The 25,960-nt window shown below is 38.7% G+C and overlaps 1 long non-coding RNA gene across 2 annotated transcripts in view; it reads left to right on the top strand.

The window, feature by feature from the left end:
- LOC142152567 (uncharacterized) overlaps positions 1-25,960 on the top strand; it is a 29,916-nt gene extending 3,956 nt beyond the window's left edge. Inside the window, exons 2-3 of one of the 2 annotated variants that reach the window (XR_012691356.1) lie at positions 833-934; positions 25,819-25,960. This is a non-coding gene — a long non-coding RNA (uncharacterized LOC142152567). Of the gene's footprint in view, positions 1-832; positions 935-1,105; positions 3,126-25,818 lie in introns of those variants that run through there. The other variant, XR_012691357.1, reaches the window with a different exon arrangement.

The following is a 25,960-nucleotide window of genomic DNA, read 5'->3' as shown; positions in this document are numbered from 1 at the left end:
TGTATTTGTAAGATATTTTATGTTCCACAATAACAATGCATCTCTATTTTCATATGTATTGTGCATTTTAACGTGTGTGTTTGTATTATAAATTTTAACCCTAATTTTTTTTGGGAAGGGGGGGGGGGTGTTAGCTTTTCAATCTAATATCTATTAAGATGATTCTTGTGTGTTTTGGCACTTCCCCATGCTACATGTTTATACAACAGATTCCCAGCTGATTTGCAAGGTAAAATCTTTTTCTAATATGGTTTATATCACACTTTTTTAATTCTCTAACATCCTAAAAATACAATTGTTTGGTTATGAAAGACATGTTTCATTTTTCTAAACATATACAAATGCATGCACCAGACAGGTTTGACTGAAAGAAATGTTTACCTTTGAAACCTGCAATTATTTTCTAACCGGTTGTAAGGGCTGCCTATGCTCCTGCTGAGATTATCAGATGTGAGTTTTCTAGTCATAGCAATTATAAAAATAATGTTGAAGCTTGACTGTTAGAGCTAAGCTGAAAAAATATCAAACTAAAAACTAAAGGCTTTCATTGATGAACTACCAGGCCTCAGCTGGGAGATGTCTGCCTCACCAGAAAAATAATCAGTAATCAACCATAGTCTGTGTTAATCATATATCTGACTCACTATGTGAATGTTCTTTTCTGCCCAGGCTAAGTACATCAAGTTAGTGTTGTGTCTGTTTATTGATTTGAAGGCACTGATTTGTCAATGTGTTCTAATGGAGATACCTTATATTATCGTTCATTTTGAGGATAAGTGAGAAACAGACACCATTTTAGTAAATAGCTAAATGTGTGTAATTTATCCAACAGACTTTATGACCCAGCTGTCAGCTGGAGCACAAAGGAGGTGCGGCAAGGATCATTTTATTGAGGAGGAGAATCAGGACATGAAGGAGTTGCCTTTATAAGCATGTAAGTACCTATAGTTAACAATGTTAGTTCTTTTAGGTTATTGGGGGACCTGCGTTACAGTTAAGGCATCATAAATTGTAGATTTTACAGCTTGAAAGTACACACAGTCAAGTAATATTTTATTTCAAAATGGCCTAAGATTGATCTCTTTTTCTATAATATTTTAAACAGATAAAGAAGAGAGTGATTATGGTTACAGCATGACCTGCCTTGCAACACTTCTAACCATGGGAAAAAAAAACAACATCCATGTGCTTGTATTTGATGTTTTTTTTATAAAGGATTTTGTATTTACAGTTTGTTTTTAAGTTGTGTTTTATTTGATTACTGAAAATGTGTTTAGAAATAAATATTATTATTTACATTTCTTAATACCCATTCTACTATAACTGTCTGCTGCTTTGGACACTGTTGAACACCCTCTTCTACAAATCCTTCACTCCATTGTCCATCTAGATACAGTTCTCTCCTGGGTCACTTCCTACCTCTCAAACTGCTCCTGTAGTGTATCCACATCTTGCACATTCTCCCTTCCACTCCCTTTCTCTATTGAGGTCTTACAAGGCTCCTTTTTTTTTTTTACTAATTGCTGTGCTTTAATATTGTACACCTCTACTCTTGGGACACTAATTTGCACATTTCACTTCTAATACCACCTCTATGCTGAGGACACCCAAATGTACATTGGTTTTCCCTTACATATTTTGACAGTACCGTCTGTTATAAACCATTGACCCATGGATGTCACAACAATACCTAAAGCTCAACATGTTCTATACAGAGTTTATTATTGTCCCTCATGTCTGAGTTACCAACTGCCTTCCAATCTCCCTCACTGTCAATTACATCACTATACCCTCTGTGTTGCAAAAAATTTAAATCATCAGTAAGTTTGTGATGAGGATAGCTGGAATCCATTAATAAAGCAGAACATATATAAAAAAAAGCATTTGTGCAGACAAAGGTCCCACAAGTTTAAATATTATAATATTATACCCCCTAGACAGCCTAACAACTCTTCAAAAGAATATTCCAAACAGTGTACCAAATTTGGAGCAGCCAATTTCACTATTAATCAGCAATTTGCTTTGCCTCCAATAACATAGTGTCTGCCTGCTGTAATGCAAGCAAGCCCTGATTAGTCTGCACTGGCCTGTATTCCCTAGAGTGATGTGCCACTACCTCCCTTTCCTACATAGGTGGATCCACTCATGGTATGAAAATAATGTAACCCATAACTAAATAGTGTGTGTGTGTGTGGGGGGGGGGGGAATAACAATATTCCATGTAAGTAAAAGTTCACTGGACCACTATAGGTCCCAGGATGGCCAGGTTTAGGCAAAGTAGCACTAGTATTACAAGGCCAAGAATACTCAATGTCTGCATGGCCATGCTGGGACCTAGAGGGCCAGATTCCTGAAACAATGTAATGCACAATTTAATGTGTTACTTTCGAAACTTAGCAAAATCATGTCACAAAATAAGGTTTTAAAATATGTGTCTGAAATTAAAAACATAAGTAAATTGCTGTCTGACATTTAAAGCTCAGCTAGAACAAGAACTACCACAATTATAGATCTGGTGCCTCTAATTAGGTGTTATCAGATGCCTGCAATTACAGATTCCTGTTATCAAGTGCCTGTAATTGCGAATAGCAGTATACAGTTCGCATAGATCTGTCATGTCCCCCTTTTACTAGGATCTGAGAAATGAATGACAACCCGACATTTTGCAGACAAGTATGGGAAAGATCTGTGAATGACATGAGCTCGCCAACACATGCTCTGCTAACTAATCATAGAGCAGAGTATTGGATAGTCGATTTAGGAGACATTTGCTAGAAGGGAATTGAGGGTCCTGGCCGAGAGTGTGGACAGTATGACCGCAGGCAGATACATTTCTAATGAAATGAAGCTGTGTGCATACTAGAGGGTGCGCAAGTACATCTGGCGAAGGTTTCACTGCCGTAGATCCGTTGTCCAGTTCAAACGCCGCTGGAACCATTTACGGCGCTGGCAGCCACAGCTTTTGAAGGAGCTAAGGGAGGAGATTTTCAGACGTGAGTTCTCAATTTATCGGATAAAATACAAATACACTGGCTTTATTTGTACAAATAGTTTAAAAATTTTTCCTGACCATGCCCAACCCCAAATATAAATCTGACCCCAGATTAGAAATGTAACTCCCCCTCCAATTGTATTAATTTCTCCAATTTGCTATGAATTTGCTGGTTCCAAAGACAAGTGAAAAATTTGGCCATATGTGTCTGTTGAGATTGAAGATCCTTGGAAAAAAATCAATATACTGTCAAGATAGACAATAACAGACAGGTAGAGGAGGTTCTGAAACATATAATTCACAAAGTTTTGAAAGATGACATGGGCATTACAGAAGTCGAATTGCATTATAAGGCACTCCTAATAAACATCGCAAAGGATAAAGATAGTCTTCCGCCCGTCGCCGTCTAGTTTTGTGAAAAATAGCACTCCTTTTACCTGATCAAACAATTTGGTAATATGAGAAAGGGGTATCAGTCTTTCACCATAATAATATTAAGACTGCCATAATCAATACATAGTCTGAGGCCTCCATCCTTCTTCTTTCTAAAAATCAACCAGCGCCTGCCGGGGAAGAGGATTTTCTAAATTAAACAACATTGGAGGTTTTCACTGAAATATCCGGCCATGGCTTGGGTCTCTTTAAAAGAGAGAGGATATACTAGCCCACATGGAGGAGTTGTCCAGGGAGAAAGTTGATGGAAAAGTCATATTCCTGGTGGGATTGCAGTATTTCAGCCCACTGTTTGCAGAACACATCTTAAAAGGTGGAGTATTGAGATAAGAAAGAAGTCACTGCTGTGAGCACTAATGGCATTCCTTGAGGAGGAGCTGCTTTCTGAAGATACTGGGACCAACCATGAAGAAGAATCCCACAGTAAAAATTGTGCTGTGTGGCTGTCCAGAAAGGGAGTATGGAGTTGAAGTAAAGGTAAAAAAAGGATGGTTGCGCACAAATGTTTCTCCCTATTTAGTACTCCTTCTTGAGGTTTAGGAGTTCCTCTCTCTCTAGACTGGATAGTCTCACAAACAGGGCTCTCTCTAATCTTTGTCTAACATCTGGACTTCTTTTGTCAACCTCATCTGTACTTGTTCTCTTTTTTGTAAGATTGTATTTTGTATCATTTGTAATTCACAGTCCAGTTGTGTGGAGTTTTGTGGCACCTTTCAAATAAACAATGATGATGATTTAGCAGTCCTGCCAACTTGAATATTGTTTCACAGCACTATAACCCAGTCAACTGGTGAAAAAAGTGTAAATAAGCATGCTACACCACAACACCTAAAAGATGAGCTAGAGACAAAAGGATGTTCTTTTAGCAGTGCTCATATACCATAAAAGTCAATACTGAGCATGAATGGGCAAAAATGGGAAAATCGTGCATATCTGACCCAACTATTATTAAAGTATATGGCCACCGAGCAACCAGCTGTAATAAACCGATGCTCACGTTATGTTCTCATCCCAGCTAGACACGGACGCTTTTTATGCTCAGCCTCCCTGTAGGTGATATCTGTTTGACTGTGCTTTTCATGTGCGCCTGTTGCATTGCTTCTACTTCTATTGCTCACCTGTTGCCTAACCTTTCTGCCTATTTTGGGTTTCCCGGTTTGTTGCCTGTCTCAACCTTTAGCTTGCTTACTGAATCTTCTTGCTTGTGTTAGGAACCCCGCTAGCCGGTACAACACAACCCGGAGTCTACTCTACCAGTCAGGTATTCACTGGAGCCCATGATGGTGGGGACAGACTGGGCCGCAGACTGGCAGAGGGTCGTGAAGTGTGCACCGGCTAGGGAGAACCCAAGCAGCGGAGTGGAGTCCAAGCAGAGGTCAGAGGCCGGCAGCAGACAACAGTATCAAGGAATAAGCTGAGGTCAGAGGTCACAAGCAGACAGGGAGGTAAGTATTCAAGCCAAAGGTCAGGGTCACGAGATACACAAGCGGGGTCCAAATTCAAGCCAAGGGTCATACACGGGTAAGCAGTAACAGGGTCCAATAGACAGGAACAAGCAGGGAGCAGGCTAGCAGACTCGATACAGAACTATAACCGGCAGTGAGGCTGCAAACCTCACTGCCTTAAATACTAGTGGCCACCAATCAGAGCCTAGCTCTGAATCACACACAGCCCCCTGCCTGATTAATGTATCAGGCGTTAATCAGCCCACAGGCTTGTTAAATCAAGTCCCAGGATGTTAAGTACAACATACTATCTTCTGCGCATGCGCGCCCGGCTTCCTCCGTTGCCGGGACGCAGCGCAGGGCACAGAGCTTCCGACCGTTGCCTTGGCAACGGTCGGCCAGGATCCGGAAGTGATGCCCTGGTCGTCATGGCGACGGCCGGGACGTCAGAGGAAGGTAATGAGTGTCGCGGCGGCCGCCGCGACTGTCTAACAGCTTGCTGCCTGCCCTGACCGTTTGGCTTGTCTCATTGGGTCTTCTTGCTGACTACCTGCCTTACCTCTGGCCTGTCTTATCGAATCTCCTCACTCTCTACTAGACGGCTAACTACCTTCCTGGTTAGTTCCACTATTTTCCATAACCCTTCGCTAGCTATTATTCAGATAATTCCCTCCTAACCTGAGTTTGAGTACAGGGACATTTGAGTACCTGTGAGAATATTGCACTGTAGGGGAAAGGCGGCTTGCTTTAGGTGAAGAACTCACTATTATCTGGTTGTAGTTCTAGGAATTTATCTGGTATCCAGCAGAAACCATCACAGTTCTGCAGCAAAATACTATTTGCTTGATATTTTCTCTGTGTCTTTGCTTATCTCTAATTAAATGCAATAGACAAACTGGACTTAATTTGCAAATAGAGCTGCCTACCTAGTGCAGTTTAGGGAGATGTTAAACCATTAGAGCCTTGGGGGACTCTTGTGAATGATGCACCCAAGGTAAGCTATATTTTTTATATTCAACCGTAGCACAAAATTCCATCTTTACAGTTCCACAAACTTATAGGTGCACTTCCCTTTCTATATTCATATTCTTTTGTATGAAGGCAGAAGTGATAAAAGACCATATAGAAGGTGCAAGTACATCAATGCATTACATAAAATTTATAGTTTTCACACACAAAATAAACAATGTCTCAACGCCTCCTTACTTGCATGAAATAAGCTATATAGTAGTCAGAGCATTTTTACCTTTGCTGACATGTGCCTTCAATTCTGGGCCCACAAATAGTAACACAGGGCTTTTGCATGGGAGTAATTCTTGAAGCAGAAAGTGTCCTGGCTCCTTGTTATGGATTAAGCAGTCAAATAAGTGTATCTGTGTAATATAAATAAAAAGGTTTGCATCTCATATTTTCCAATTACCTTTAATGGTACTAATTTATATGATATGTTGGCTCATAAACAAATTACATAGCGTGTCCTTCGGCTGAAAATCTTAGCGTAAGATGTGTTGTTGCTATAACAGCCAATGGAAAAAAAAATATAATAAATGGAGCCATATACAAATAATAATACACAGTTGTATCATCATCACTGTTTGAACACTAATTGATGCATTATAAATAGATGATGATGTCTGTATGCGAATATAAACAGAACAGATCTGACACTAATGAGAACTTCATTCCTTAAATACATAACTATTCTTCCCCGTAACGATGGGAGCATATGATTAAAATATGAAATCCATTCAAAGGTCTCCCTATCCTCCCTGCTAACCATTTGTAATGTGAAAAAAAAACAGAACAAAAAGTAAACTACACATTTTAAGAACGTAGACAGAAAGTTAAAAAAAAAAAAACAGCTTGCAAGTATATGTGACCACAAGGCGGACAGCCCATCAATCCACCTACATATGTCTTTTGGGAAATATATTTTTTCAGGATATTGCATTTCATATTTGCGGAACTGTTTTCCAATCACATTGCACTTGTGTGAAAATAGATTCAGCAGTGCCTTCCCTCAGATTTTGACAGGACACAGACCTGACAACCAGACATATCAGATAAGTAACCATTTCACTCCGGTTAAGACAATTTTAATGCAGATGTTTTTACAAAAACTATATACAGGCTATTTGGTACTAAGATTTACACTGCTCTGTCAAAATCAAGAAAGGCAAATAAAAAATGATTATTGTTAGGCCCATTTATACATTCATGCTTTACTGATGGATTAGACTGATGTGAATAATTAAATATTCCTTGTAAAGAGCTGCATAGTATGTAGGCGCTATAAAAACCTGTTAATCAATAATAACATTTGTTTGTATTGTCTTACAGTATATCTGAGACCAGAAGGGCTTTTCTAGTAATAATTAAGGAAGAATTAACATAAGTCTAGAGTTTGTGAGAAGACAAATTCTTACAACTAGCAGACATAAAAGTGGAGATGAATGCCATGGTGTGCAGTTTTTTGCTCACACGCAGACGTCCATTGCTCACCAGACCAATTGTTTGCCAAGTCCAGCTGTGTTCTAGTTTAACTGGTCTGTAGGCTCTGGACTCCTCTTGCTGCCTATCGCAATACTAATAACACTAAAGAGGGGGTGTTTGGGATGTTTGTGATGTCTTAATAGGTTATATATAGTTGTCTTTCGTTACACAACTGGTAACAGTTTAACATGCTAATGAGCATCTAAGTTCCATCCTCTATCCTAAGAGGACTGCAAAACAAGGTCACATTATCATGTAACATAAATATGTATAAATTGTAATTATATATCCAAGCACAGAAAACAGCAAGTAACAAAATGCTCAAAGTCGCATACTGCACTTGTTCTAAAAATTGGTAGCTTTTTTTAGTTAATGGATTTGTAGCTATTCATAACATTTGGATAAATATGGGTATGACATGCATAGGAAGAGCAACAACCAGCATTGGGTGGAAAGGAATAGAAACATTTGAATAGCACATTAAGATTTCAAGTGTTGAAGTCTAATTGGGAAAGATCGTATTATGGAAAGGAACATGAAAAACTGAGAAGTACCATATTTTATTGTTCATAGTAAAACGGTTGGAGACAAAAGATTAAATATGCCGTCCACGTATCCAAAGTGCCATGTGTTTAACCATGGCTATTTGTTTAGATAGCAACACTTTTGTTTTCTTTTAGCAGATATTTTTGTTTGCAAATGTGTATATATACACATGGAAATGTGTCTCTCCGTAGCATATTACTATTTATTAAGTTCTGCAAGCAGAATAAAAAGTAGCACCAAATGTCATGATATTTTTGAGAATAATAAAATGATGTTTGTTTTTCTCTTTCATGCAAGAATAGAGTACTTGAAAGAAGCAATCCATACAAGCGTTCTATTTTGAGACAGCGTAACAGGTCAGGACAGCTGTGGCTAATTGAATGGGCGAGAGAACTCAACCAGGAAGAGGGCTTTTTAGCAATGTGTATTTGTTATGCACAAAAATAGAGAAAAATGTTTCTCATACATAAGAAATGGTGTTTTTCATAAATGGATGTCATGGATGCTTTACATCAACTATACCTTGCAGCTACATTTTTTAAATTAAATAAGCAATTAAAATATAACAAAGCCATTAAATTAATTAAATGTCTGTATTAATAAGCATATTGATCATAGATTATTACGTTATTTTCAGTAGTTTTCAGTGGCTAAAAATAGTAGAAAGTTGACATTATTTTTATATCTTTGCAATAAATAAATTTTTCTATGGAGCTACAATATTCACCTTTACAATGTTATCACTAATGACATTATCATGTTAATAATACTTCAGGTTTTTAGGTATTTTTCAGTATGAAATAAACTCATTGACTAACAGCATTCTCTCACTTTGCCTGCACATATTGGAGGCAGGTGAGTATTAATGATCACTGGCATTTACTACTGTGCCCCTTTACATTGGCACAATAGACAAATCACTACAGATTTCATTTTGTGAGCCTAAACCATACTTTCCCACTATTCCGGAATGTCCGCGAGACTCAAGAAGTCCAGATATATCTCCCAGCGGGAGTGGAATTCAATGACAAGATTTGCCGCAATTGCATCATAATGGCCCATCCATTGCAATGCAATGACGTGATTACAGCATTGTGCCGCAGGTGGTTGGGCCAAGATTGTGTGATCTGCGGTATTAAGGGGTTTAATGTATGGCAAGAAAACATTCCCCATACCATTACACCACCACTACTAGCCTGCACCACTGACACAAGGCAGTTTTTAACGCAGCACGGTAAACTGTCAAATCTCCAGCTTTATCTTGCACCTCTCATGGCTGTGCAATAAATTAAAAACATAAGAAAATTATTGAAATCATTTAGTAATGTAAAAAAAAAAGAAAAATTATGGTTCTCAGTAATGCATAACCTGGAAAAGGTGGGGATTTTTTTTACAAAAAGCATGTACAAAAAAACCCCCATGAAAATGAATAAACACAGTAATCACTAATTCATATATTTATGCATGTATGTGCTAATATGTATGTACTAATGTGTTTTTTCATGGTATAGATCAGGGGTAGGCAACCTTTTTCTATCGGAGTGCCGGCTAAAATCTAGTCAAGCCCAGGTGTGCCAGTTGTGTGTGTGTATATATATATATATATATATATATATATATATACACACATACATACATACATACAGAGCTGCCTAGAGAAATTCATGGCCCCAGTACAGCAACTCCATGGGTCCTCCCTTATAGTTAAGCATAGTTAAAAAAATGTTGTGCCGCCGCAAAGGCGGTACAACATTTTTTTCCCATGCGAGTGGTCGTACAATTGGGGGTGTGGAAGTACATCATTGGGGGCATGTCTAGCAGGTGAAAAGCACCAGGCCACCCTCTTACAGAAAAACGCATTACTCACACATGCCCCCTTGCACTGCAGCTTTGCTCACATATGTCCCATCTGCCCACATGCTTTAATCACACTTGCCCCCCCCCCCCTCTGCCCAGCACCTTTAGTGACACATGCCCCTCTCCATCACACCTTCTTACCTTATTCTCCACTGCACAGCATGGGAAGATATCCAGCAGCCCACCGAGTACCAGTCACATGACCTGGCGTCTGAAGGTACCTGAGCTGAAGGGGATTTAGCCACTACCGATCCCCCTGCACTCAATAAAATTGTTTTTAAAAAAGTACTTTTAAAATATTAGGGTTTTTTTTCAAAATGAGGTCTCCAGAGGGGACTCGGGCCACCATGCAGGCCCAGGCAATTTGTAGCCGCCCCCTCCCCTCTCGGCGGCTATATATATATAATTATTTCTCATTTTATGAGACTAATATCATATTAACAGTAAGGGACCAGCAAAAAAAAATGTTATGCCGCACAGTAGTGCCCCAGTTCACATCATACCTCATAATTGTGCCCCCAATTCATACTTTGCCACAGTTGCCCACATAAATACATAGTATGTCACAGTTGCCCCTAGAAACACATAATATGCCACAGTTGCCCCCAGAAACACATAATATGCCACAGTTGCCCCCAGAAACACATAATATGCCACAGTTGCCCCCAGAAACACATAATATGCCACAGTTGCCCCCAGAAACACATAATATGCCACAGTTGCCCCCAGAAACACATAGTATGCCACAGTTGCCCCAGAAACACATAGTATGCCACAGTTGCCCCCAATATCTTTTATGCCACAGTAATGCCCCCATTGACTCTTATGGCCTCAGAATTGCATAAAAAATTTTTTTAGGACACTAATAAATTAATAAAAAATTATATAATTTTATACTTACCTCTTCTAGCAGTGATCTGGTCCGCAAAGGTGCTTGGGAGGAACTGCTCTTCTCCGGCTGTCATTTTTAATCAATGACAGCCGGAGAAGTGCTGAGCTGTTGCGCTTGCGCAGCAGTTCAGTGTCGGGGAAGGAATGACAGCCGGAGAAGAGCTGAACTGCTGCGCTTGCTGTCATTTAGAACAGTCGGACAGCCGGCGTGCCAGGACTCAGGGGGCTGCGTGCCACCCCCGGCACGCGTGCCGACCCCTGATATAGATGATTGTTTAGTAAAAAAAAAGTATAACAAATATTTTGTAAAAAAAAGTACTGTTATGTAGATATTATAAAAGAGAAGGTTGTGTAATGCAATACAAATGTATGGCAATGCATTTTCTTTTATTATAGATGACCGCGTTAAGCCCTCCCCTTCACTTCCCTAAAAATTCGCAACCACCAATGATTAACGCGGCGTTAGCTAAAAACGGTTGCGCCAACGTGTCAGAACCAGCGCAGATAAATTATTATTATTGGTTATTTAATTAAACAGTATTTTAGGAGAAAAATGGAAAGGTTTAAATTAATGAAGGGATAGTCCTAAAGTGGTTGTGGAATGGACTTTTACGTGAAAATGTTACTCTTTCCACTATGTGATCCACAGTCCCACAAAGTGCAGATTGATTTTATTATTTATTATTATTATTATTATTTTTCACATAAGTTAAATACTGGCTGTTTTTTCATGTAGCACACAAATACTTTATGGCTTTATTTGTACACTGAAATTTAAAGTTGATATTTGTGTGCTACATGAAAAAAACAGCCAATATTTAACTTATGTGTAAAATAATAAACTAATTTACACCCCTTGCATTGCATCATGGTTTTGTCCAGAAATCTTACTCAAATTCTTGCTTAAATTTCTTAATGAATCAGACCCTGTTATCCTTGGACAGGCATTTGTGTAAAAGTGAGTAGGAGAGACAAGGATGGCAACAGGCGCAGTGATCTGATTTGAATGAAAACTAAATAATTGACAAAGATTGCCATGTCTCTTAATAAGCCAAATGGAGCTGGGTTTCAAAATCCAGATTTAAATTGAGTGTGTTTTTAGATATCACATGTTAGCCTGGCATGGAAGATGAGGGGGTGCTACAAGCATATTAGCCTAGGGCGGCGGTTCCCAAAGTGTGCGTGGAGGTGGACACAGCGTGAGAGGGGCAATGGAGGGGGACACAGTGTGAGAGGGACAGTGGAGGGGGACACAGCGTGAGAGGGGCAGTGGAGGGGGACACAGCGTGAGAGGGGCAGTGGAGGGGGACACAGCGTGAGAGGGGCAGTGGAGGGGGACACAGCGTGAGAGGGGCAGTGGAGGGGGGACAGCGTTACAGAGGGCAGAGGAGGGGGGACAGCGTGACAGAGAGCAGAGGAGGGGGGACAGCGTGACAGGAGGCAGTGTGAGAGAGGGCAGTGTGTCTGGATGCAGAGGGGGCAGTGTGAGAGAGGGCAGTGTGTCTGGATGCAGAGGGGGCAGTGTGTCTGGATGCAGAGAGGACAGAGTGCCTGAGGGCAGAGTGTCTGGATGCAGAGGGGGCATTTCTGCATACAACTAAATAAGTATTTCTGTCCTGACCTAAATACTTATTACAATTTTTTGACCCAACTACTTCTAAAACAGGACTGCTCAATAATTATTTTGGAGGGGTGCCTTGAAAAAATTTGGAGACTCTAAGGGTGCCGCGAACTGCAAAAGTTTGGGAACCACTGGCCTAGGGTGCCCTGAACCTTTAACCAGGCACTGGAGATGATGGTAATCTTACAGGTTGTATAATATTCTCCTTTAGAGTCATTCAAAACAGCAAAGGAAATAAAAAGTAGTAACACAGCACCTTGACAAAACCATGTTGCATTGGAGGGGGAGGTACATTTAAAATTTGGGGACAAATTTATATTTTGGCTATGGCATATCCTAGATTATACTTAAATTTCAATGTAAAAATAAAGCTCTCAAGTATTTGTGTGCTACATGAAAAAGCAACAAGCATTTTCCTTACATTGTAACGTGGTCTATCCAGGATCAAATTTACTTATTTTTTTGCCTTGCTCGCCATAATGATTCAGGACCTAAGTCTTTATACTTTTCCTAAAGCATGAGGATAATATGGACAGTGACATTTCTATCAGAATTTATGTCTTGCGATACAAAAACTGAGGTATAAACACTTAAAGTGATTTATTATTATTTTTCATAAATGTAATAGTGTCTAGTTTAGCACACAGATAGGCCCGAACACCCATCCTGAATTTCTGCACATAATTACAAAAAAAAAAACACATTCAAAAGATAGTATACAGGATTTACAGCATAAATAGCAAAAATCATAAAACTTACATGACCACTTAAGGCTTTGTGACTTGTGTTTCGTGACATGGTGCGTTACCTTGCTGGAACTAGCCATGATAAAATCGGTAGTCTGAGGCCATATAGGGATGCGCCTTGTATTCGATTTTATAAGAGACACGTCTTGTGTGTGTGTATGTGTAAATATATATATATATATATATATATATATATATATATATATATAGTTGCAGATTTGTCAGCTGCAAATCTCTTGTTCTACCACATCCCAAAGGTGCTCTATTGGATTGAGATCTAGTGACTGTGGAGACCATTGGACTACACTGAACTCATTGAAATGCAAGTGTAACCAGCCTGAGATGACGTGTGCTTTGTGATATGGTGTGTTATCCCACTAGAAGTAGCCATTAGAATATGAGTAGACTGTGGCCATAAAGGGATGCACATACTCAGGCTTTTAAACAATGCTCAATTGGTAATAAGGGGCCTAAGAAATCATTCCTCACACCATTGCACCAGTACCACCATCCTGAACTTTTGAGTGCTTGGATCTATCCTGCTTTGTGTCATGTTTCTGGGGGGAATTTCATTCTCCTTGGCGCTACAGCCTATGAAGAGCTCTCTCATTTCTTCTGATTTTCCAAAGGTCTCCCTTATGTATAGGTCTGAAAATTATTGTTAAATACCTTCCTCTCCCATCTCCTTAGGAGTTCTTCATCATAAGTGAACATTTTCCAGGCTTATGGTCTACTACTGGCCTCACAACAGTATGGTAGATGGCCAGCTTTAAGTTTCAAATATGGCTGTGTGTCTTAAAGACTTTTTGCAGACCTAAGTAACTCCTGTTACCTGCTGCTATTCTAGTCTTGATCTCATCTGTCATATTATTATCCTTCTGATATAATAATAACTGATCCAGGAAAGTTAAAGTTTTGACACTATTCACAGTTGAATAGACCGATCGACTGTCTGTCATTCATTAGAAAGTACAGATAAACAGGTACATGACAAAGTATATTAAAAATATTTCACAGAAATGTGGAGAAACATGGAGGAGCTAGGTGTTCAGTATAGTAAGTACTCCAGTCGAGCCATTTGATAAAGAGAGATGAGGCAGAGGAGGAATATGGGAGCCCGAGAGTCTCCTTAACATATCTTTTTTGAATTTTGGCCGTAATTACCAGAAGAGGAGGCAGTGAAGGAAAAACTGGGCAATTGCACCTTTTGGAGTTATAAAATTGTGTCCCCCTACGTATCGCTTATGATTAGGAAGCTGCTGGAGATTAAGGTGTAGAAGAGCCATCTCCGGGGAGGGGGTCAATGAGACATTCACTACCACATTAATTAGATTGAATATTTCAGACCAGATTGTTATTTTTAACCAATTGCTATCGTTTCCCTAGTTAGCCACTACATGATTACTCATTTTCTTAGTACTTGAAACCTATATTATGTAGTTATCAGTGGAAGCCCTCCAGAAAACAGATACCAAATAACAAGAAAAAAAAAATCACAAAATAAAGAGAATAAACTGAATAAGACGAAACCGAGAGGGAACTCAAAGAATCTGAAATTTAGTTCCCAGTGTGCAAAATGCGACAAATGTACCTTTGATAATGCAGACGGTGTGGATGGGCTAAGTAATTCAGTTCTAGCAATATATATCTACCCATATGGACTCAATTCAGGCTTCACTTCCCAGCACCACCTCACTTTCAAGTGCCAGCTCTGCATGCAGGTTTGTACACTGCCAGTCTTGACACTGAATATTACCTCCCCACCTAGGTACAGTGGGGCTCGAAAGTTTTATTCAGTTACAATTGCAGCCAAGGTAACTTACATCATCTTTTTACTCTCTGATGAAGCTATTTCCTGTGCCTAAGAACTCACTGCTTTCATTTTACACAATACATCTGCCTTCACTGCAGCTTTCTGCAGAGAGTTTGATGAACTTAACAAGGTATTTACAAATTCTACTAACCTGTAATGTCTGCAACATGACTTCATCACTTTTGGTCAGCATACAATTTTATTTCTGATACTGGCATCGGAACTTGGGTGAAATTAGGAAACACTGCTATCCATATTTTTATTTATATATTGCAAGGCATCTCGGACAACATCTAACATAAGTTTACAGACCATGATATCCCAGCTACACTAGATTACTCCATTTCTCTGTAATAAACAGGACATCTACTTCAGGGGCATACTGAAACAGAGACTCTTGGGAATGGCACAGAAAAAAAAAGAATCTCAAGTATCCTCAGTAAGATCAGATGCTGAGAATTCAACAATGCCAATGGCCACTCTTCTTTTTACCAGTTTGACTTCATCTTCATCTGGGCTCTAAAAAGCTGTCTTTGGATCCTTTGGAAACAGACATTTGTCAAAAGGCACACGATTTCATATACCCTTCCAATATTGTAGCTACTAAATTTATGAGTTTTGGTTCATAACAGCATTACCAAGATATTCAAGATAAATTCATACATGAATCTTGGAGTAGAACTTCATTCTTCATTGTCTTTAGTGTCCATCTTAGACTTCAATTACCAAATTGCTTTGATTGGGGTCTTGCTTGTAGATAACAAAATTTATGTTGTTTGAAAAGAAGACCAATGAAGCTCATTTTAGGACCTCTATTTCTTATAATATATATATATATATATATATATATATATATATATATATATATATATATACACAAACATTTTATTTTATTTACCTAAGATAAGGCATGGCTCCCCACTAAAAATATTAAGTTCAGAGTGTCCTCTGCCAAATTACTGTACCTCCATGGTTAATCAGACAAAATAAGATATTAGAACATATTAAGTTTCTTTGTTCCTGCTTGAAGCTGCCCCCTACTCATTACATTCTTAGGGTTACATTTATTAAGCTGTGTGTTTGAAAAAGTGGAGATGTTGGCTATTGCAACCAAGCAGATTCTAGTTATCATTTATTTAGTACATTCTACAAAATGACAGCTAGAATCTGATTGGTTGCTATAGGCAGCATCTCCACTTTTCAAATCCACCGGAAACGTGATAAAACTTGATGTTAAGCAAATTTTGAACTCTCAGGGAAGAAAGATTATCGTTCAGAGATGATGGTATACCTGCTTCTTTTCTCATCAAGAAGTTCCATCTATGCAATCCACGAAAACCAGTTAGGAGATGTCTGGTACTTTCTTAGTTCATTCCATGCCATGGTGTTTTGTAGGTGTGTTACCTTTCTCCATTTATGTACACTTGAACTTTTGCTGCCTGTCCTGGCCTCTAGATTGTTTTTGATTTTGCTTTATCTTGTCCCGTGTTCCTTGGTCCATTCTCTGTCAGTAGTTGCTTTGAGGGTCAAAACTGGGGGACATAACCTGTGGGTATCTTGATGCAAAGTAAATCTCCTCTTTAGGGGGGATATCTGGTGAAGATCAGGCATCCATTGCACTCCTTGCCTCAGGTAAGCCAGCTCCAAATGTTAGTGGCACAATGGGTTGACGGTACTCTCAGTTTGTAACATCTTCCTCAGTTCATGACAGTATTTGGTGAACAGATAATGAAAAGCATGGTATAGTTATAGCGTATCTCCAAAGACTGCCCCAATGTATATATAGGATAACCTTTAATCCCAAACGTAACTACATATACAAAAAATATATGTACAAAAGGCACTCATGGAAAACACGGGGGCGATAACGATGATCTTCTTACAATTATTCACACAGCAGATGTGGATACATGTAAAGATATGAAACAAAAACATAGACCTAATATGGTGTAGTATGTGTATTTTTTGATTAAGTATTTGCTAAACAGTAGACTCTTTCACATACATGACATAAAGGGGTCAGTAGATTTTAGTCTTGAGGGTAACTATTTTTAAATCTGACTTTTCCTCTTGCTCTGCACCTTCCTCTATCTCCCCCTTCATCTTCCACTTCTACCTCTTCAACACTTACTTTCCTCCTCTGCTACTGCTGAAGCTTCCAATATAGTCCTGGTGGCTGTTCATCAGGTAAACAAAGGTACAACTGTGTCCAATACCAATACTTCTCCCCATTACATCTCTGACCTTATCTTGAGGTACATACCTACCCAGCCACTCCACTCTGCCTGTGACCTCCATGCCAATTTACCTCTTATTACCTCCTCCCATGCTCGCCTCCAAGACTTCTGCCATGCTGCTACCAATCTTTGGAACTCCCTACCCCATCTCACTCAACTCTCCCCCAACCTTCAGTCCTTCAATGCTCACCTTTTCAAGCTCACTTCTCCTACCACCTCCTAACCATTCTATCCATCACCTCCTCATCTCTGCTTCCCTTTTCCATTTTCCCCCAGTTGGTCCTACTGTCTCTCACCACCCCTCCCTCTAGTATGTAAGTTCTCACGGGCAGGTTCCTCTCTACCTATTGTCCGACGGCTGTCTACAGTCTGGCTCCCTTGTACGTCCTGTCACGTTTGTGCTGCACTCTATGTGAGTCCCCATAGCATTACTCACACTCATCTGTGTTACTTATATTTATTACCTCATCTATTTGTTACTTGCTTCTGTATCTGGTGCTATGAAATCTGTGATGCCTTAAAAATAAATTAATAACAATCCTGGAATGTTACACAAATGGATTTCTCAAACATAACACTTTACTCAAATATTATGAAATCTACTAACACACTTCACAAGAAGTATTTACAATATGCTACACTTTCCTCACCTGGAACAATCCATATTTTCCTGAGTATGGATAATTCATTACATGTTACTTTTGGTTTTGATTATCATTGAAAATTTTGTTTTCTTCTTCTGAAGCATATAAATCATTGAACGTGTGATGAAATGCATGTGACATTATGACATTTAACTTTACTGAATTATTAAATCAAACACATAGTCATGTATACTAACCTTATGTAAACATCCTGATATACAACCTGATAACTTACTGATACACATTCTATTTTTTGTGAGTTCCTTTTAAAATAAAGTAAGATTTTCTTGATGAAATTTTTAATAACATTTACTGTCAACAAAAGCTTAACTAGATTTACCAAATAATAAATGTACATACATTAAGTGTTCTACAACTAAAGTAACCATTGATTTTAAAATAAGAATGAGCACTCTGCATTAATTATTAGAAAATATGGCACATTGTATTTATTCAATATAATCAATATCAAAGTAACTGGCAATTTTTTTTTAATTAAAACCAGACAATATTGTCTCAATTGTAAATAAGGCAAGCAGCATATACAACTACCTTCATCATCATCATCACCATTTATTTATATAGCGCCACTAATTCCGCCACCGTGCTGCCCCTTAACTGCATATTGTCATAAGAGATACCGGAATACAACCAGGCCTATAGTGATGATCAATTAATTTCTAAGTAGACTTACATAATTTATCTCATCTTATTAATAATTAGTCCTATAGCAGTCCAAATACATATCAAAGTTTCATACATATACCCATGAGTGACCATAACAATAATAATTCAGTAAATCATCATGATGCTTCACGGATCATGAATGGTACACATTTCAATTGTAAGTCAAAGTTCCTAAATTATGTTGATACCCTATTTCACAAATTCCTAATCATAAATATGCAGACTGTAAAAGTTTAAGTGAAAATGTTTATTCATCAAGGTTGGTAAATATGGACCGAAAAGCTAACTCCAAACAAGTGCAAATTGCTGATTTCACTTTCTATGTATGGCCAGGAAAATGCAACATCATTTAGCAAGCCCCTCTTTTACTAAGTTAATAATTTCATAAAAACAGAGCTGGACAGAGCCTTTTAACAATTACATTTTCTTGACTTTGCAGCATGTGGCTCCAGCTTACCTGGCTGATACCAGCATTCCAAAGGTAGACTTGTTTGTCCTTGCTGCAATTATCTCCAACAATACTCATCTATTTCTCCCTACATTGAGTACCGGCAGGCCAGGAAAGCGCTGCCGGATGATCACTTTAAAAGCATTTCATCTGCTCACACAGATTTCCTCAGGGCATGTGACTATAGTGCAACAATCAGCTTTTATGGTAGCAATATCCTTGCCCCATGGTAGTATATTTAATATTATTCAGCTTTAACTTGTTTTTTTAACCATTTGGTTCAATGATATCTAAGAAATATATCAACTTAGCCTCCTGCCTCAGCAGGATTTTATCAAAATTGTTGCTCCTAACACTTGTAAATGATAGATTTCTTTAAATGAAAGTCCTGTTCGCAAGCTCTTAGCCCATAAAATGCTGCATTTAAGAACTTTTCTCATTCTTAGTTTTAATGACCCTCGTGTTCCACAATTCTACGTTCTCTTTTTGTTTTGCCTGTGTATAAATTATTACATGTAAATTTGATGTGATAATTTACGCTAGATGTACTGCAATCTTTATCTTTTAGCTATTTGCACACTACCTATCACACATCGGCCCGGCACAAGGGGTCTGATATACTTACCTACTACAGGCGGGTAAGTATATCAGAGCACCGCGTCCGTCTGGTGGTGGCGGCCAACTTGGTTTCTGCGCATGCGCAGACCCGTCCTGGTATTTAACACCTCCTCTCTGCTTCCATTCATCCAGCCCTCCAATTAGCTCACTATTTAAGGCACCTTAGCTGACACTCAAGTTTCCTGTTCTTTGGCTACCCCGACTGTGTCAAGACATGGCTCCCTTTGCTCCAGCTATTTGTTCCAGTGTCTGTTCACCACTGATTTAGCGTTACTCATCTCTGGATACCTGCTCATAGAGTTTAACCATTTGTTCCAGTGTTTCTACACCGCTGTTCAGTGCAACTCTTCTCTGGATATCAGCTCATAGAGTTTGACTATTGGTTCCAGTATTTCTATACCGATGTTCGGTGCATCTCATCTCTGCGCATCATCTCATAGGGATCAACTATTGTTCCAGTGTTACTCTACCGTTGGGCCCTACCACTGCTCCACAATTTCTGTCTGTTGTTTTACGGCCCTCACTGCTGTAATCTCTCCTGAGCTCATCTCCTGCATATAGGTTTCGCCTGACACTCTCTTGGAGGGCCGCAACCTGCGGGGCAGGGGCTGCTAAGCCCATACCTCCTTGCGGTGGCTCCTGGTGAAGACAACCTGCGTAGTTAGATTCCGTGCCTTCGGGTCAGAGTAGTGTCAACTCAGACAGACCCAGGGATCCTATTCTTTGTTGTGAACCGTGACACTTCCACAATGGATGCAATTGTATATTCCTTTTTATAGGGGTACATTGCAGCCAATATGTTTCCTTTTTTAATCCTTTATAAAATTTATTTTTTCACTAAAATATTTTCAAATTTAGTACTCATTTGCCACCATTTCATGATAAGTCCTCGCTTTCCTACCTATCTTCACATGTAAAGTCAAGATATGCCAATACTTCACCGCAAGTTACTTCAATGTTTGCAAATGGGGAGTATACCATATGATAAATTTCACTTCATCAATTTCTTTATTTTCCCATCACATCTTTCTAAAGCTAAAAGAGATTGTTTGTGTATACGTAAGGCATGATAACACCTCTTTCTTATCATTTTGAGTTTGTGTCCACTAAATCTTATGGTTAAATTTCAGGCTTCTATTCTGCAATCCTGCTTCTCTGAACAATTTTGTTAGATGCTCAAAAACTGCCTTGTGTTAATTTCTAGGACCTGGTATTTAAATAATGGCTTGTAGTTTGGATACAAATATTCTCTGAAGTAAATTTTAGCTTTTAAAGTTTATAGTCAACCTATTTTCATTCTTGTCAAGTTTAGGAACTTGATCACCAAAGGTATCATTGTATAAGTGAGTTTAATTTTCAGAGTATTGTTATTATGTTCATCAATATATAGTCATTGGGTGACATGCTTGCCAAATGCATGCATGTTATACATCACATACTCCTGCTACCAGTCCATTGGCTAGCACAGGCTATCTCCATAACTGTGCTTTGTAAGTCTGTACTGGATATCCATTAAATACAAAACAATTGTTCTGCAAAAAAATCCAACATAACCACTAAATTTTCTTCTGGCCTATTTGAATAATGTTTCCTCCAGGGAGTGTTTCAATGACTATACATTCCACACGGGGGGCTTGTAGGAGAACTAGTTAAGTATTTCAACAAAATAACCAGAAATATATTTGAATTATTCAGATATTTATTTTATTAGTGACTTGCTATATGTTGTTTATGAACATGTGCTGATATTTCCAGGATATGTTTGAAAATTAGATCACTTTTTATTCATTTGTTTAGAACCTTTTCTAAATCAGTGATATTACATATTGCTGCTATATTTAATGATGTATTATACAATTATAAACGTTCTTTATCAACTTTTTTCTGGTTCATTTCCTAAGGGTATTACTATACCGTTTCCTGTCTATTTATACATGCTAGCCAGCTTGAACATTTTTTTTAACTGTAATCCTTTTGAGTAGCTATAATTAGTGTGGCATACATAGCACAGTGAAAACATATATAATATACTTGACATGTATAATATGGAAAAAAGGGATATTTTTCGACATAATAATTGCAGTGTAAAACTAAATACTTATTATTATAATTATTATTATTGTTATTATGTGGCAACATTCCCCACAGCACTGTTATGAGTAAGCAGTTCATACATACAGGACATTATAACTATGATTACATTTTAACATATATATATATATATATATAATAGAGACACAATAAAAATGATAAACTTGCTGAAAACATATTAAAATCTATAGGAAAAAGGATAAAAAATATACTTTTAAAGCTTTAAGCATATTATGATATGGTGGCATACTTGAGACACCATTCATCATCAACAACTTGATGATGAAAGGCTTTTTAGTTTAAAAAAAAAAAAAATCTAAAAAAATGGCATTCTCCCCTACCCCTATAGTGATTCAAGCACTAACATCACGGGCGGGCTGGGCGGGGGGGGGGGCAAATTCCCCCCGGGCCAGATAGTAAAATTATATTTTGGACCGCCTGGTGGTCCAGTGGTAATGCGATGGAGACAGCCTTTGCGGTCTGTGCAGGGGCTGTCGCATCGCGTAGTATTCACTGCAGCTGCATCATTCATTCATAGTATATTGTACTACAAACTGTAGTACAATATTCTGTAAATGGATGATGCCCCCACAGTGAGTACTATGCGATGTGACAGCCCCTGCACAGACCGCAAAAGCTGTCTCTATCGCATCTCGGTAGAGGCTAAATCCCCTTCAGCTTCACATCACCGGGTCATGTGACCACAGTGGCCACATGGTACGCAGTGTAGGTGGACTGATGGAGTTCTGTGGTAATCAGTGTAGGAGCTGCAGCATTTTTTCCCTATTCCTGGAGTCATTTGAGTAGAAAAAGGTAAGAGGAAGGGGTACTGTGATGGGGGAGCTAGCGTGTGTGAAGGGGGTGGCATGTTCGATTGAAGCTGCAGGTTATAGGGGGACATGTGTGTCTAAAGGTGCTGAGGGGAGAGGGAGAACATGTGCGGCTAAAGGTGCTGGGGCAGAGGAGGGGCATGTGTGGCTAAAGGTGCTGGGGCAAAGGGGGTATGTGTAGCTAAAGGTGCTGGGGCAGAGGGGGGACATGTGTGGCTAAAGGTGCTGGGCAGAGAGGGGGCATGTGTGACTAAAGCATGGGGGCAGAATGGGGAGGCATGTGCTCCTAAAGCATGTGGGCATAAGGGGGGGCCTATTTATAAAACATGGGTGACATATTAATTTAATGTTGGGGATTATTGAAGTTTTCTAACTTTCATGTACCCATTTTTGTTACCAAATAGGACCTCCAAGGATCCAGACAAGCAGCAACTGAGCTAAAGACACCAGCAGCCACAGGTAGTGAAAAGTGACAAGAAGAGGTAGGCGAAAGCAGGACATTCTGCCAACTCCTGAATCTGGTGGGGCAGACCCAAATTTGGGTGACTGTTTCGCTTAGGATTTGGTCTGACTTGAAGGACAGTTGAGAGATATGTCCCGCTTCACACTGTACTGCTTGTGAAGGCAGAACTGCATGCATCTAACAGTAGTGCACACAGTATTGCCTGTGTAGTTGTCTAAAATGATAACAATGTTACATCATAGGGGCCTCCCTGTCTATAATCCCCTGGGTCCCCAAGAGCCTTAATCCAGCTCTGGGCCAGGGTGTCAGATTGAAACCTAGTGCTCTGCTCCTCCTACAAGTATAATTATTTGTTTTAGGTTGTAACACTGGTTCCATACACAATGCCCATTTCTTTACAGTGGCATATCACCAATTCAGTGTATTTAAGGTGTCTGCGATGCCCCACATGGAACGTTGGCTACTGACAAAGGTGTGAAGCAGCCAGCAGCTCTCGGCTAGTGCTCTTTAATGTCAGTGATGGGCTGCTTAGTGCCGCTCTCCCAGAAGCAGCGAGGGGTGAGGACACTGTGTCCAAAAAAGGAAGGTACATTCCGATTGAGCTGGCACTGAATCCATATTAATGTTACAAGCAGTTCCCCTTTCTAATTATATTCCATTTTCCTTCCAAAGATTCACACAAATAACCGTTAGCCATTGATAAAACAAGCCGGTTTCTCTCCTCCCCCACCTTAACTAGAGAAACAAGTTTTTGCCTTTGAAGCTGCCTATATTTACATATCAAATACTGGGATCCAATATCCTGTGTGCCCCTCCCCTTAGGTAGGTGGCTCTATTCATTCACTCTCTTTTTTTGGAAAAATCACAGATATTGACCTTCCCTCCTCTCTGGACACTGGAAATGAGGAGTATTTCATGGACCCATCTAGGCTTTGGTAATATTTGGACATGAGGGAATAGATACTGGCTAAATCTGTTCAGTGTTTATGGCCATAGTAGTGGTAAAGTGTTTAGCAATGGAAGTTAGTAGAATGTGTGGTGTTAGTTAGAATGTTAGAATATGATAGATATATATATATATATATATATATATATATGTGTGTGTGTGTGTGTATGATTTAAATGGATTGAAAAGAAAATAGTTACTGTTTGTATGATGTTGTACTTTTAAAAATGGAGATTGTATGATTAATATGTGACTGTGTAGGTTTTGTTGCATAGATAGGAATTGTTTACATTTGAGATAGCATTATAATTGAAAAATATGACTAGATATAGTTATTGCTGCAATGCTGGACAATTGTGGGACTATAGATTTGATTTATGGGACACAGTGAAACAGGATTATGGTGTTTGAATTAATTATATTATTACATTATATGTTGGCGTTTTAGTATTACTGTAAAGGTACCATTCTTTGTTAAAGATGGCCGCCGGAGCCATGTGGTCTAGCCTCAAACTTATTATGCTGTCTTTGTCCATCATCTTGTTATGTCATGTGGTCTATCCTCCATCTGCACACAGATGTTAGTGTGCTTGTTAATTGTAAATTGTTACTTAGGTGGGAAAGGTAGATTTAAGCAGGTGGAGATTGTTAGAAAATGATTGTTAGGTAGTTTTGTTTTGTAAGTGATTGATTGAATATTAAAATATATTGTTAGATATTGTTATTTAGAAATATATACGTTAAATAAGATAAGTTAAGCAAGATGAGTTAAATAAGATTGTTTGGAAATTCTTACTTGGGGAAGATAGTTATATTGTATTTGATTGTGCCTATGAAAGAGTTTGTGTTGTAGATATTTCTCTCCCTGTGTCAGACCAAAGGGAGTTTGGTGGACAATACATAATGGCTGCTAGGTAAATAGATGTGTGTTGTGGACTTGTAGTTTAAGATAGAAAAGGCTCTGTATGAAATAAATAAGTGGTATTGTTTGGAAGTTTTACGAATGCCCAGCCTGTCTCAGATACAGCAATCTGAACAGCTGGCCGTGACTGGCGTCACCTTAGTCACTTGCCAATGAATACACCTTTTCTGCCACCAGAGAGGATTTACTATGGTGTCCTTGCGTTTACCAAAACCACTTATTAATGTTTCACACTTAAATCACATACACATGTAGCATGAGCCTCACTTGGCTTCGTAAGGTCACAAAGAATCACAGAGAATATGCTAGATTAAATTTATTTATTCCGAAAAATATTTACGAGGCTTAATAAGTTAATAATAAGACATACAAGATAAGTTGCACAAATAAGTTTCAGAAATTAAATAGCAAACAAAATTATCCTGTGCGCTCACTGGCTAAGTAATTAAGATACTAATATGTATTGTATGGTGTGCCAGATGTATGGTAGTGGGTAACCTCTACTGATTAGAAAATACTCAATAGTATATAAGGTCTCGTTTATTGATCCCTGGATAGGGGATTGAATAAATCCCTAAAGGGGATTGAATAAATAAAAATCATGGAGAGAAGGAGAATATATTGAGAAAATTTCACGGATGGAAGCAAGATGGATATATTTTTTAAAAACATTAGAACCATGCGGACTCAATATAGACTTTGACTTAAGATCCTTTCTTACTGTTTAGATTAAGGAGGTTATTTGTATGGAGGATTTGAAAAGAACATAATTATCAACAAAAGTGCTTTCTATTGAAAATACACAGAATGTGTATTTTACTGGTGCAGATAAAACATACACAAATATGCACAGTATTTATTATAATTTATATCTTAACTGTAAGGTTTCTACTGAAGTTTTTTAATAAAAGTCCTTATTAAATTAGTTTTTAATTAGAAGCAATGCTCTTTTAAATAACTAACCAATCAGCGGAGGAGGACATATAGATAAGAACACAATCACGCACAGTAACTTATCCTTGAGAAAGTTCACAGGCTGAACGAAACGTGTTGGATACCTTTTTTATCTATTCAGGACACCGTAGTGAGGACGTGATGGCACTTCCGTGTACAATGCGGAGAAGACGTTCTCATTTCATGGATGTTCTGTACTCAGGACACAGACACACCAAAACAGGACATTAAAAAGAGCAGGGATGAGGTACCTGTAGGGACAT

The sequence above is a fragment of the Mixophyes fleayi genome, chromosome 4 (assembly GCF_038048845.1).
Source record: "Mixophyes fleayi isolate aMixFle1 chromosome 4, aMixFle1.hap1, whole genome shotgun sequence".
Classification (NCBI taxonomy): domain Eukaryota; kingdom Metazoa; phylum Chordata; class Amphibia; order Anura; family Limnodynastidae; genus Mixophyes; species Mixophyes fleayi.
This window is presented reverse-complemented; position numbering and strand designations above follow the sequence as displayed.